An 11,495-nucleotide genomic window follows, 5' to 3' on the forward strand; every position below is an offset into this window, starting at 1 on the left:
AGTAATGTTAAAGAACAACGAAGCAGTCATCATGCCAAAATTCAATGTAAATAACATCCCTGAAGAATATAAAGATCAAATAAGGAACAGATTTGAGGCTTTAAACTTAATTGATAGAAAACCAGAAGAACTATGGAGTGAAGTCAGAGACAGTATCAGGGAAGAATGCAAAAAGACAATACCTCTAGTTAAAAAGAGAGAAAGACCTCAATGGATGACTGACAAATTTCTTAAAATGGTTAAAGAGAGAAGGAAAGCAAAAGGAGATAGAAACAAGGTCAGAACCCTAAATGCAACAATACAGCGACTAGTACGTAGGGACAAAGAGAACTATTACAATAGTGATTGTATAGAAATAGAAGAGGACAACAAAAAGGGAAGAACAAGAGCCCTATTCCAAAAGATTAAATTAAAGGAAAATTTAAACAAACAATCAACAGGGGAACACACTAACAGAGATAAGATAAAAGAAAGATGGAAGCAATCTCCTGAAGAACTCTATAAAAGAGATACAAGGATGACAGATTTATTCATGGAGGAACTGTATGTCAGGAACAGATGACATATCAGTAGAGTTGCCACAAGCTACTGAGAGTGAATCTGTCCACGTTTTTACACAAATGTGTTGCAAATATGGAAAACAAAACAATGGCCCACAGACTGGAAGCGTTCAATATACATCACAATTCCAAAGAAAGAGAATCCCAGGGAATGCAGTAATTATCAAACTATTGCCTTAATATCCCATGCAAGTAAAGTAATGCTCAAGATTCTACAACAAAGGCTCTTACCATATATGGAGAGAGAAATGCCAGATGTCCAAGCTGGATTTAGAAAAGGAAGAGGTACCAGATATATCGCATACGTTGGATAATGGAATGGATCAAGGAATTTCAGAAGAGAATCACCCTGTGCTTTATAGGTTACAACAAAGCTGTTCACTGTGTATGTCATCAAAAACTATGGAATGCTTTAAAAGAAATGGGGGTGCCACAGCATGTGACTGTCCTGATGCACAGCATAAACTGGACAATAGCTACTGTAAGGATAGAATATGGAGAAACTGATTGGTTCCCAATTGGAAAGGGTGTGAGACAGGGTGTACTTTATCACCCTATTTGTTTAATCTATATGCAGAACATATCATACTGAAAGCAGGGTTGGACCAAGATGAAGGAGGTGTGAAAACTGGAGGGAGAAATATCAATAATTTAAGGTATGCAGATGATACCGTATTACTAGCAGAAACCAGTAATGATTTGAAACAAATGCTGCTGAAAGTTGAAAAGGAAAGCACAAAAGCAGGACTACAGCTGAATGTCAAGAAGACTAAAGTAATGACAATAGAAGATTTTTGTAACTGTAAAGTTGACAATGAGGACATTGAACTTGTCAAGGATTATCAATATCTCAGCACAGTCATTAACCAAAATGGAGACAATAGTCAAGAAATCAGAAGAAGACTAGGACTGGGGAGGGCAGCTGTGAGGGAACTAGAAAAGGTCCTCAAATGCAAAGTGAGAAAAGTAAACAAGTGAATGGTGATCCAAATGTTTTTCATTCTCACGTTATGAAGCTAGCTGCCAGATGATGTATCACCTTCCCTATGCATGAAGTGTAGACTGAAAAAATAGCACCCAAGCCACCATTCAATACGTGTACGTGTTCTTTCCAACATGAATCTACAGGTCTCAAAAAGTAATGTGTGACAAGGTCCTCAAACACCTTATCACATGCCTCAAACATGGTCTTTTGTTCTACCAGCATGCCTTCACACCATCACTTTGCCAAAACATAAGGATAGGTAAATTGCTTTTAGGGAGGTTCACAATTACGATTTCCTGTTTATTTAATCTAAAAATATTTAAAATACATAAAAACAGCCAGGGGAAGACATTGGAGAAATATAAAATAAATACAAATAAAAAAGGGGGGGGGGAGGTGAAGAGGCCTTAAATGTGCTACTCACCATCTCTCAGCCTATCCTCCCCTCAGGATGAAAACAATGGAGAACCATGACCACCCCCAGGAAGAAGGGCACACTTAAAATGTAGAGGAAACAATCAGCTACAACCATAGTGTGAAATCAAATACTTATTGGGACACAGGATGAAGAAGTATTTATATAAACATGACTCTCAAATATGTTTATGAATTACATAATCTGTAAATATATTTATAGTGCAATCCGATGTTTGTTTACTCAGAAGCAAGTCCCACTGTATTCAATGGGGCTTACTCAAACTGGGAAGTGTGCAGAGAACTACAGCCTCAAGTGATAAAGAACTTGTTCTTTCAACTTGTTCTTTTAAGTTGAGACTTTATCCTAGTCTGAGTCTGTGTTGGAATTGCTTTTTAATATGTTTTTAAGCCTTTTCTTTTTTTTTAAAAAAAGATTTTTTTTAAAGCTTTTAAAAAATATTTTCAAAGATGTTTTAATATATTTTAAAGTCTGTTTTTTATGATGTTTTAAAGTGTTTTTAGTGCTTTTGTTTGCCGCCCTGGGGTCCTACTGCGAGGAAGGGCAGGATATAAATCAAATAATAAATAAATAAACTTCATTCACCCAACCCAAAATTCAGAATCATGCCTTTTTAGGCTGTTTTCCAACTGTTTATTCTTGCTTTATGGTTATTGGATTTTAAAGGGATTTATTTCTTATTGTGAGTTGCCTTGGTTTCCCAACCCTACCTCACAGGGTTGTTGGAAAGACTCCACACACACACACACACACACACACACACACACACACACACACACACACACACACAGTCTCTTTCTGTCTCCCTCCAGTCCTATTTTAAAGCAACTAGGCAGGTAGTACAGTTTTTATTCTGTAAGAAACTAATACTGATTTTTCTAAAACGAATACTGATTTTTCTGCAATGGCCAACTGGTTTGACAATAAACTATTATATGGGCTGTATGTATTTATACATCTGCAGTGTGTGTGTGTGTGTGTGTGCGTGTATTGAGTCTTTCCAACAACCCTGTGAGGTAGGGTTGGAAACCAAGGCAGCTCACAACAAGAAATAAAGCCATTTAAAATCCAATAACCATAAAAACAAGTATAAACAGTTGCAAAACAGCGTAAAGTGGCATGATTTGGAATTCTGGGTTGTGTGAATGAAGTTGCTTATCACTTGAGGTTGCATGTCTGTCCCTGTTTGAGTACGCACCACTGAATACACTGGGACTTGCTTCTGAATAAATAAACCTAGGATTGCACTATAAATATCTTTACAGTTTGTGTAAATAATAAATATATTTGATAGTCATGCTTATATAAATATTTCATCATTTATCATATTTTTGGTTTTTGGTTAGGAATCCTGACTGGTTGTGAGATGCTTAGTTTTCTGCCTTACTCATAGGAATCTTGTTGTGGTTGGTATGGTATTGCATTTAAGAAATCATGGTACGAAATGGCCTGAATCAGTATAAGGCAGATTCCTTGGTTCCTAAAAGTGGGAAGAGACTCAAGGGCCACAGTGACTCCAACATTTATTTATTTTTATTTACAACATTTATATACCGCTTTAATGTAAAAAAAATCTCAAAGCGGTTTACAGAAAGAATTAAAACAATAAAATTATTGGCAAAACTGTTAAGGACAGATACTTAAAAACATTCAAAATAATAAAATGAGCAATGAGTTAAAAACAGATTTAAAAACACAATAGCTTCTACATGCCTGGAGAGGCTTGCCTCAAGAAAACTGATTTTAGCAGGTGCTGAAAAGAGGCGTCTACCTAATTTCAATAGGCAAGGAGTTCCAAAGTGTAGGTGCTGCCACTTTACAGGACTGATTTCTTACAAGAGCAGAACAAGTACTATGTGGCACCCATAACATGGAAAGCACAGCTTGAACTTGGCCTGGTAGCAAATCAGCAACCAATGCAGATTTCAGAGCAGAGGTATTATGTGCTGATAGGATCTCACTCATGTCAGCAATTGTGCTGCAGCATTCTGCATTAACTGCAGTCCCCAGGTCAGGTTGTGCTGCATGGGGATTTCTGTGATCTTGGCTGACTGGCTGCTAGGATTTTTTTAGTTTGGGTTTTTGCTTATGAATCCTGACTGGTTGTGGGATGCTGAGTTTTCTGCCTTACTCATAGGAATCTTGTTGTGGTTGGTATGGTATTACATTTAGGAAAGTGATACTGCCTTTTGTGTTGTTTTTTCCTATTTGCATTTCACTTATCTTTAACCTCACTCCGTTACAGCCATAGAAGCAACAGCAGCAGATGCAAGGTAATTAACTCCCATTAGTGATAAGAGCAAGAATTTATAATTATTATTTTAATTAAAACAAGAGGCTTATGAGTACTTTGAAGAGGACCAGATATTTATTTTCTTTCTGAGCCCAGGACTAGGTCTTTCATGATGCACGGTGGTGGTGGGGGGAGCAGGAGAGTAGTCGATAAGACAGACATCCTGGCATTGGTAATCTAATTAGCAAGGTATGTGTGGGGTTGTTGCACACTTCCAGGCCCAGTTTCATTTTGAGTATGGAGGTGGAACCTGTGTAGACGTGGTTGATCAAAGGGAGAAGAAATTTTGAGTTAAGCAAAGCTCTGCTTTTATAAAATCTTACAGATACTTTGAATGTCTGAGTGCCTGCACCAGTAGAATACTGCAGGAACTTGTAAAACTTGCTGCAACAGTATTTACAACTGAGCATGTGATATGAAAGACTCCTTTTCCTAACATTTCTCCTCATATCCACAGGACTGTTGGTTGTACTGTCAGCCAGCTCTCGGATCTCCAGCTGCTGGTCAGTTGCTAATAACCCCCCCCTTATCCACGATTTGATCGTGGAGAAAGGTGCCGATCTTGCGTGTATTACCGAGACCTGGGTGGGTGAGCAGGGAGGAGTTGCTCTCTCCCAGCTCTGCCCACCTGGGTATTCGGTGCAGCACTGTGGTAGATCTGAGGGCCGGGGAGGTGGGGTTGCTGTGGTCTATAGGAGTTCTTTCTCTCTCACCAAGCACCCTGTCCAGACGGCGACTGGTTTGGAGTGTCTTCATCTTGTGCTGGGCCGAGGAGACAGACTGGGAATACTGTTGGTGTACCGCCCACCTTGCTGCCCAACGGCTTCCCTAGCTGAGCTGACTGAGATAGTCTCGGACGTATTGTTGAGGTCCCCCAGACTCGTAGTACTGGGGGATTTCAACATCCATGCCGAGGCTGTCTTGCTCTGGGTGGCTCAGGACTTCATGGCCTCCATGACAACCATGGGGCTGTCTCAAATTGTTACTGGCCCGACACATGTATCAGGACATACTCTTGATTTGATCTTCGCCACTGGTCATGGAGATGGTGATCTGAGGGTGGGGTATTTTTCAACTACTCCATTGTCATGGACAGATCACCGCTTGCTGAGTTTTAGACTCACAACAGCTCTTTCCCTCTGCAGAGGTGGGGGACCTATTAAGTTGGTCCACTCCCGGAGGCTTATGGATCCTGTAGCTTTCCAGAGGGCTCTGGGAGTTTTCCCGGCTGATAGCACTGGTGCTCCTGTCGAGGCCATGGTTGACCTGTGGAATACGGAGATGACCCGGGCCATCGACATGATCACTCCCGCGCGCCCCCTTCGGTGCAGAACTCATACAGCACCGTGGTATACCCCGGAGCTGAGAGTGATGAAGCAAGAGAGAAGGAGGCTAGAGTGCAGGTGGAGGCGAACTCCTGACGGATGTAATCATTCCTTGGTAAGTGCTTCCACTAAGTTGTACATAAAAGCAGTTAGGGCGGCGAAAAAGTCTTATTTTGCTACCACCATTAGATCATCCCTTTGCCGCCCAGCGGAGCTTTTTAGGGTGGCATGAGGGCTTTTACATTCTGGCCCTCATGATACTAAGGAAACATCGGAAGCCCGCTGCAACGAATTTGCGGAGCACTTCCAGGACAAGATTGTATGCATCCGTCAGGACTTAGACTCTGAGGTTATGACAGATGAATCCATTGAAGTGTCCAGAGCGCGGCCTTGTCCTTTATTATTGGATGAGTTTCAGTTGGTGCAGCTCGAGGAAGTGGACAAGGTGCTTGGAATGGTGCGGGCGACCACATCTGCTCTGGACCCCTGCCCATCTTGGCTGGTGAAGACTGGCAGGGCTGTAACCACCGGTTGGGCCAGGGAGGTGATAAATGCCTCCTTGAGAGAGGGAGTAGTCCCTGGCAGTCTCAAGGAGGCAGTAGTAAGACCTCTTTTAAAGAAACCTTCTTTGGACCGAGATGTGTTGAACAACTATAGACCGGTGGCGAATGTCCCTTTTTTGGGCAAGGTTTTGGAGCAGGTGGTCGCTGGCCAGCTCCAGGCGCTCTTGGATGAAACCGATTATCTGGATCCGTTTCAATCCGGTTTTAGGTCCGGTTTTGGCACTGAAACAGCCTTGGTCGCCCTGTATGATGACCTTTGTCGGGAGAGGGACAGGGGGAATGTGACTCTGTTGATTCTCCTTGATCTCTCAGCGGCGTTTGATACCATCGACCATGGTATCCTTCTGGGGAGGCTCGCAGAGTTGGGAGTTGGGGGCACTGCTTGGCAGTGGCTCCGCTCCTACTTAGCGGATCGTCGCCAGAAGGTAGTGCTTGGGGAACATTGCTCGACACCCTGGACTCTCCATTGTGGAGTCCCTCAGGGGTCGGTTTTGTCCCCTATGCTCTTTAACATCTACATGCAGCCTCTGGGTGCGGTCATCAGGAGTTTTGGAGTGCGTTGCCATCAGTACGCTGATGACACGCAGCTCTACTTCTCCTTTTCACCTTCTTCAGGTGAGGCTGTTGATGTGCTGAACCGTTGCCTGACCGCGATAATGGACTGGATGAGAGCTAATAAACTGAAAATCCAGACAAGACTGAGACACTGTTAGTGAGCTCTTTCCCTGCTCAGATGGTGGATGTTTCTCCTGTTCTAGATGGGGTTACACTCCCCTTGAAGGAACAGGTTCGTAGTTTGGGGGTCCTTTTTGACCCTTCCTTGTTGCTTGAGGCTCAAGTGGCCTCGGTGGCACGGAACACGTTCTATCATCTTCGCTTAGTAGCCCAACTACACCCCTATCTGGACAGTGATGATCTCGCCTCAGTTGTTCACGCTCTGGTAACTTCTAGACTGGATTACTGTAATGCGCTCTACGTTGGGCTGCCCTTGAAGACTGTTCGGAAACTTCAGCTAGTGCAAAATGCAGCAGCCAGGTTGCTGACGAGAACCCATCGGTCCGCGCATATAACACCTGTCCTGGCTCGCTTGCACTGGCTACCTATTTGTTTCCGAGCCAGATTCAAGGTGCTGGTTTTGACCTATAAAGCCTTACACGGTGTGGGACCGCAATACCTTGTGGAACGCCTCTCCCGCTATGAACCTACCCGCTCACTTCGTTCAGTATCTAAGGCCCTCCTCTGGGTACCAACTCACCAGGATGCCCGGAGGATTGTTACTAGATCTAGGGCCTTTTCTGTGGTGGCCCCCGAACTGTGGAACAGCTTACCGGAGGAGATACGCCTGGCGCCTACGGTTCTTTCTTTTAGGCGCCAGGTTAAGACCTGGTTATACTCCCAGGCATTTTAATGTTCATTGTTTTTATGTTTAATGTTTTAGTTTAATTTTGTTTGTTTTTTGTTACTGATTTTATTCTAATATTGTATTTTAATCTTGTTTTGTACACCGCCCAGAGAGCTATTAGCTATGGGCGGTTTAGAAATGAAATAAATAATAATAATAATAATAATTTTGGCTTCTTGTTTTTCTCCACCCACCACATCTCTGAAATATATCGTTTATGTAATGGTTAACCATACTAAAAAATGTAAATAAGTTTATTTCGGTCAATGACCAGCAAAGGTTAACCGTGCTGCTGCCCTGACTTACTTTATGTTTGTTGCTATTTTGTGTTTTTATTATGTTTTTATATTGATTGTGTATTTTTATTGTTTTTATTATATTTGTAAGCTGTGCTGAGCTCTATTTTTAACAGCAAAAGGGCAGGATATAAATCCTCTTACTCACTCAATAAATACTCCATAGTGTTGGAAACTAGTCTAGGCATTTAAGGCTGAAAATGTTGCTTTTAAAAAAAAGATTTCTCACATCTTTCCCCAGTTTTTGGTGGTAATTCCTAGGCACAAAAACCAAACAACTGGACAATCCAAATATGCAAATTAGCCAGCCCGGATTTGTGGAACTGGAATATGGCAACCCTATACTCAATGAGGATGGCAAAATGATAACAGATCATTTTGTCAAGGCAGAAGTGCTCAATTCCTACTTTGGCTCAGTCTTGTCCCCAAAAAGGGCCTATGACCCTCCCGGGAAACATGAACGAGAAGTGACAGGATTGGAGCTTGAGATTGATAGACAAATGGTCAAGGAATACCTAATCACTTTGAATGAGTTCAAATTGGCAGGGCCTGATAAAATGCATCTTAGAGTATTGAAGGAACTGGCTGAAGAACTCTCAGAACCGCTCTCTATTACCTTTGCGAAATCACGGAGGACTGGTGAAGTGCCGGATGACTGGAGGAGAGCTAATGTTGTCCCTATCTTTAAAAAGAGCAAGAAGGAGGAACTGGGGAACTACAGACCAGTCAGCCTAACATCAATCCCTGGAAGAATTCTGGAGCAGATTATAAAGCAGTCAATCTGTAAGCACCTTGAAAGCAATGCAGTGATTACTAGGAGCCAACATGGATTTCATAGAATCATAGAGTTGGAAGGGGCCTTGTAGGCCATCGAGTCCAACTCCCTGCTCACAGCAGGAAATCCACAGCTAGAGCATCTCCCGCAGATAGCTGTCCAGCCTCTGCTTGAAGACATCCAGCGAAGGGGATCCCACCACCTCCCTAGGCAGTCGGTTCCATTGCCAAACTGCCCTTACTGTCAAGAAGTTCCTTCTAATGTCCAATCTGAATCTACGCTCCTGCAACTTAAAACCATTAGACCTAGTCCTACCCTCTGGGGCAGCAGTGAACAAATCTGTACCCTCCTCTATTTATGAAGAACAAATCCTGCCAAACTAATCTCATCTCATTTTTTGATCGGGTAACCTCCCTTGTAGACTGTGGGAATGCTGTGGACATAATAAATCTCAACTTCAACAAAGCTTTTGACAAAGTGCTCCATGATATTCTCATTTGCAAGCTAGCTAAATGTGGGCTGGATGGAACAACTATTAGATGGATCCACAGTTGGCTCCAGAATCATATTCAAAGAGTGTATATCAATGGTTCCTTCTCAAACTGGGCAGAAGTATAGAGTGGGGTACCACAGGGCTCGGTCCTGGGCCCAGTGCTCTTCAACATTTTTATTAACAACTTGGATGAGGAGGTACAAAGCATGCTTATCAAATTTGCAGATGATACAAAATTGGGGGGCATAGCTAATACAGTGGAAGACAGAAACAAAATTCAAAGGGAACTCGATAGGCTGGAGCATTGGGCTGAAAACAACAGAATGAAATTCAACAGGGATAAATGCCAAGTTCTATACTTAGGAAAAATAAACCAAATGCACAGTTATAAGATGGGGAATAGTTGGCTCAGCAGTACGACATGTGAGAAGGATCTTGGAATTGTCATTGATCACAAGGTGAATATGAGCCAACAGTGTGATGTAGCTGCAAAAAAGGCAAATGCTATATTTGGCTGCATTAACAGAAGTATAGTTTCCAAATCATGTGAAGTATTAGTTCCCCTCTATTCAGCACTGGTTAGGCCTCATCTTGAATACTGTGTCCAGGTCTGGTCTCCGCACTTGAAGAAGGATGCAGACAAACTGGAACAGGTTCAGAGGAGGGCAACAAGGATGATCAGGGGACTGGAAACAAAGCCCTATGAGGAGAGACTGAAAGAACTGGGCATGTTGCCTGGAGAAGAGAAGACTGAGGGGAGATATGATAGCACTCTTCAAGTATATGAAAGGTTGTCACACAGAGGAGGGCCGGGATCTCTTCTCAATCGTCCCAGAGTGCAGGACATGGAATAATGGGATCAAGTTGCAGGAAGCCAGATTTTGACTGGACATCAGGAAAAACTTCCTGTCAGAGCCATACGACAATGGAACCAATTACCTAGAGAGGTAGTGGGCTCTCTGACACTGGAGGCATTCAAGAGGCAGCTGGACAGCCCTCTGTCGGGAATGCTTTGATTTGGATTCCTGCATTGAGCAGGGGGTTGGACTCGATGGCCTTATAGGCCCCTTCCAACACTACTATTCTATGATTCTATGAGAAATGTTAGCCTAATCCACAGAAAAAATATCACAGGAAAATCGAAACCCCCTTCTGTATAAAGACATGGCGGGCATGGAAGGGTGTCATAAAGAGAGCAGCCTGAATGAGAGGAGGAAGAGGAGGAAAACAGGAAAGCTTTCATTTATCGAGAGAAAATGGGGAGACAGAGCAAGATGAGAGCCAGTGTGTCTTAGTGGTTAGAGTGTTGGACTATGTTGGGTAGAAATGCAAGCGCTCCCCCTCCCCGCTGCAGGAGCGAGCTAACACAGCCCTGAGCCTGGGTAGGAGCACAAGCTTGACACTTTAAATACCTGTTTCAGTGGTTCAGCCAGATACCAAAAGTAAAGCAGACACACACACATAATTACTGCTTGATCAAGAGGGGTCTCTGAGCTGCACAGACAGGAGTCTGTCAGGGCAGAGAGCAACGTTTATTCATTGAAGCCTGATTTATATAGGTTTTATAAGCAAAACAAAGTATAATATCATAACAAAAGAATACAAAGGAATAGAGCATTACAGAGATAAAGCAAGCGCAGTTTCTTACCTTGTTACATTTCTTATAATTCTGAAGAAGCGAGGAAGTGATAAAGAACTTATACACCTGTCAATCTGAGAAGCTTAACTTGAGATAAGAACTGATGAAAAGCGAGGAAGAGGGTTAGATTGACACTAGTAAAAGATAAACAATAGGGCTAATGTGCCTGCCCACTCAGCAGTATGACGTAAATCTATGGCCAGCAAAGGATTTTGGAAACACTTCTTCCTTTGTGCTGACTTAGCTAAAATGTGCGGGATGTTATATAGTGAAGCAAGACAGAGAGAAATATCAACAATATCAGAGGGGATACACTTTATCTCTTTTCCAAGATGTTACAGCCTAAGAGGCGCCTTTGTGTATTCATCAGAGAGGAAACGAAACGTTCTATCATTCATTACGTCACTGGTTCTGAAAGCAATTTAGTATTTCTGAACAACTCTTGGGGCCTGGAAAAAATATTTCCTAACAACTACAACCTGGAAGACCCGGGTTCAAATCCCTACAAAGCCATGAAGCTCACTGGGTGACCTTGGGCTAGTCACTGCCTCTCAGCCTCAGAGGAAGGCAATGGTAAACCCCCTCTGAATATCGCTTATCAGGAAAAGCCTATTCATACTGTTGCCATGACTCGGGATCGACTTGAAGGCAGTCCATTTCCAGCCAGAGAGTATTGGGAACAAGAACCCCGGCACACAAACAGTTACAATCAACAATAACATTCAAAC

This window comes from Rhineura floridana, chromosome 3 (assembly GCF_030035675.1).
Source record: "Rhineura floridana isolate rRhiFlo1 chromosome 3, rRhiFlo1.hap2, whole genome shotgun sequence".
Classification (NCBI taxonomy): domain Eukaryota; kingdom Metazoa; phylum Chordata; class Lepidosauria; order Squamata; family Rhineuridae; genus Rhineura; species Rhineura floridana.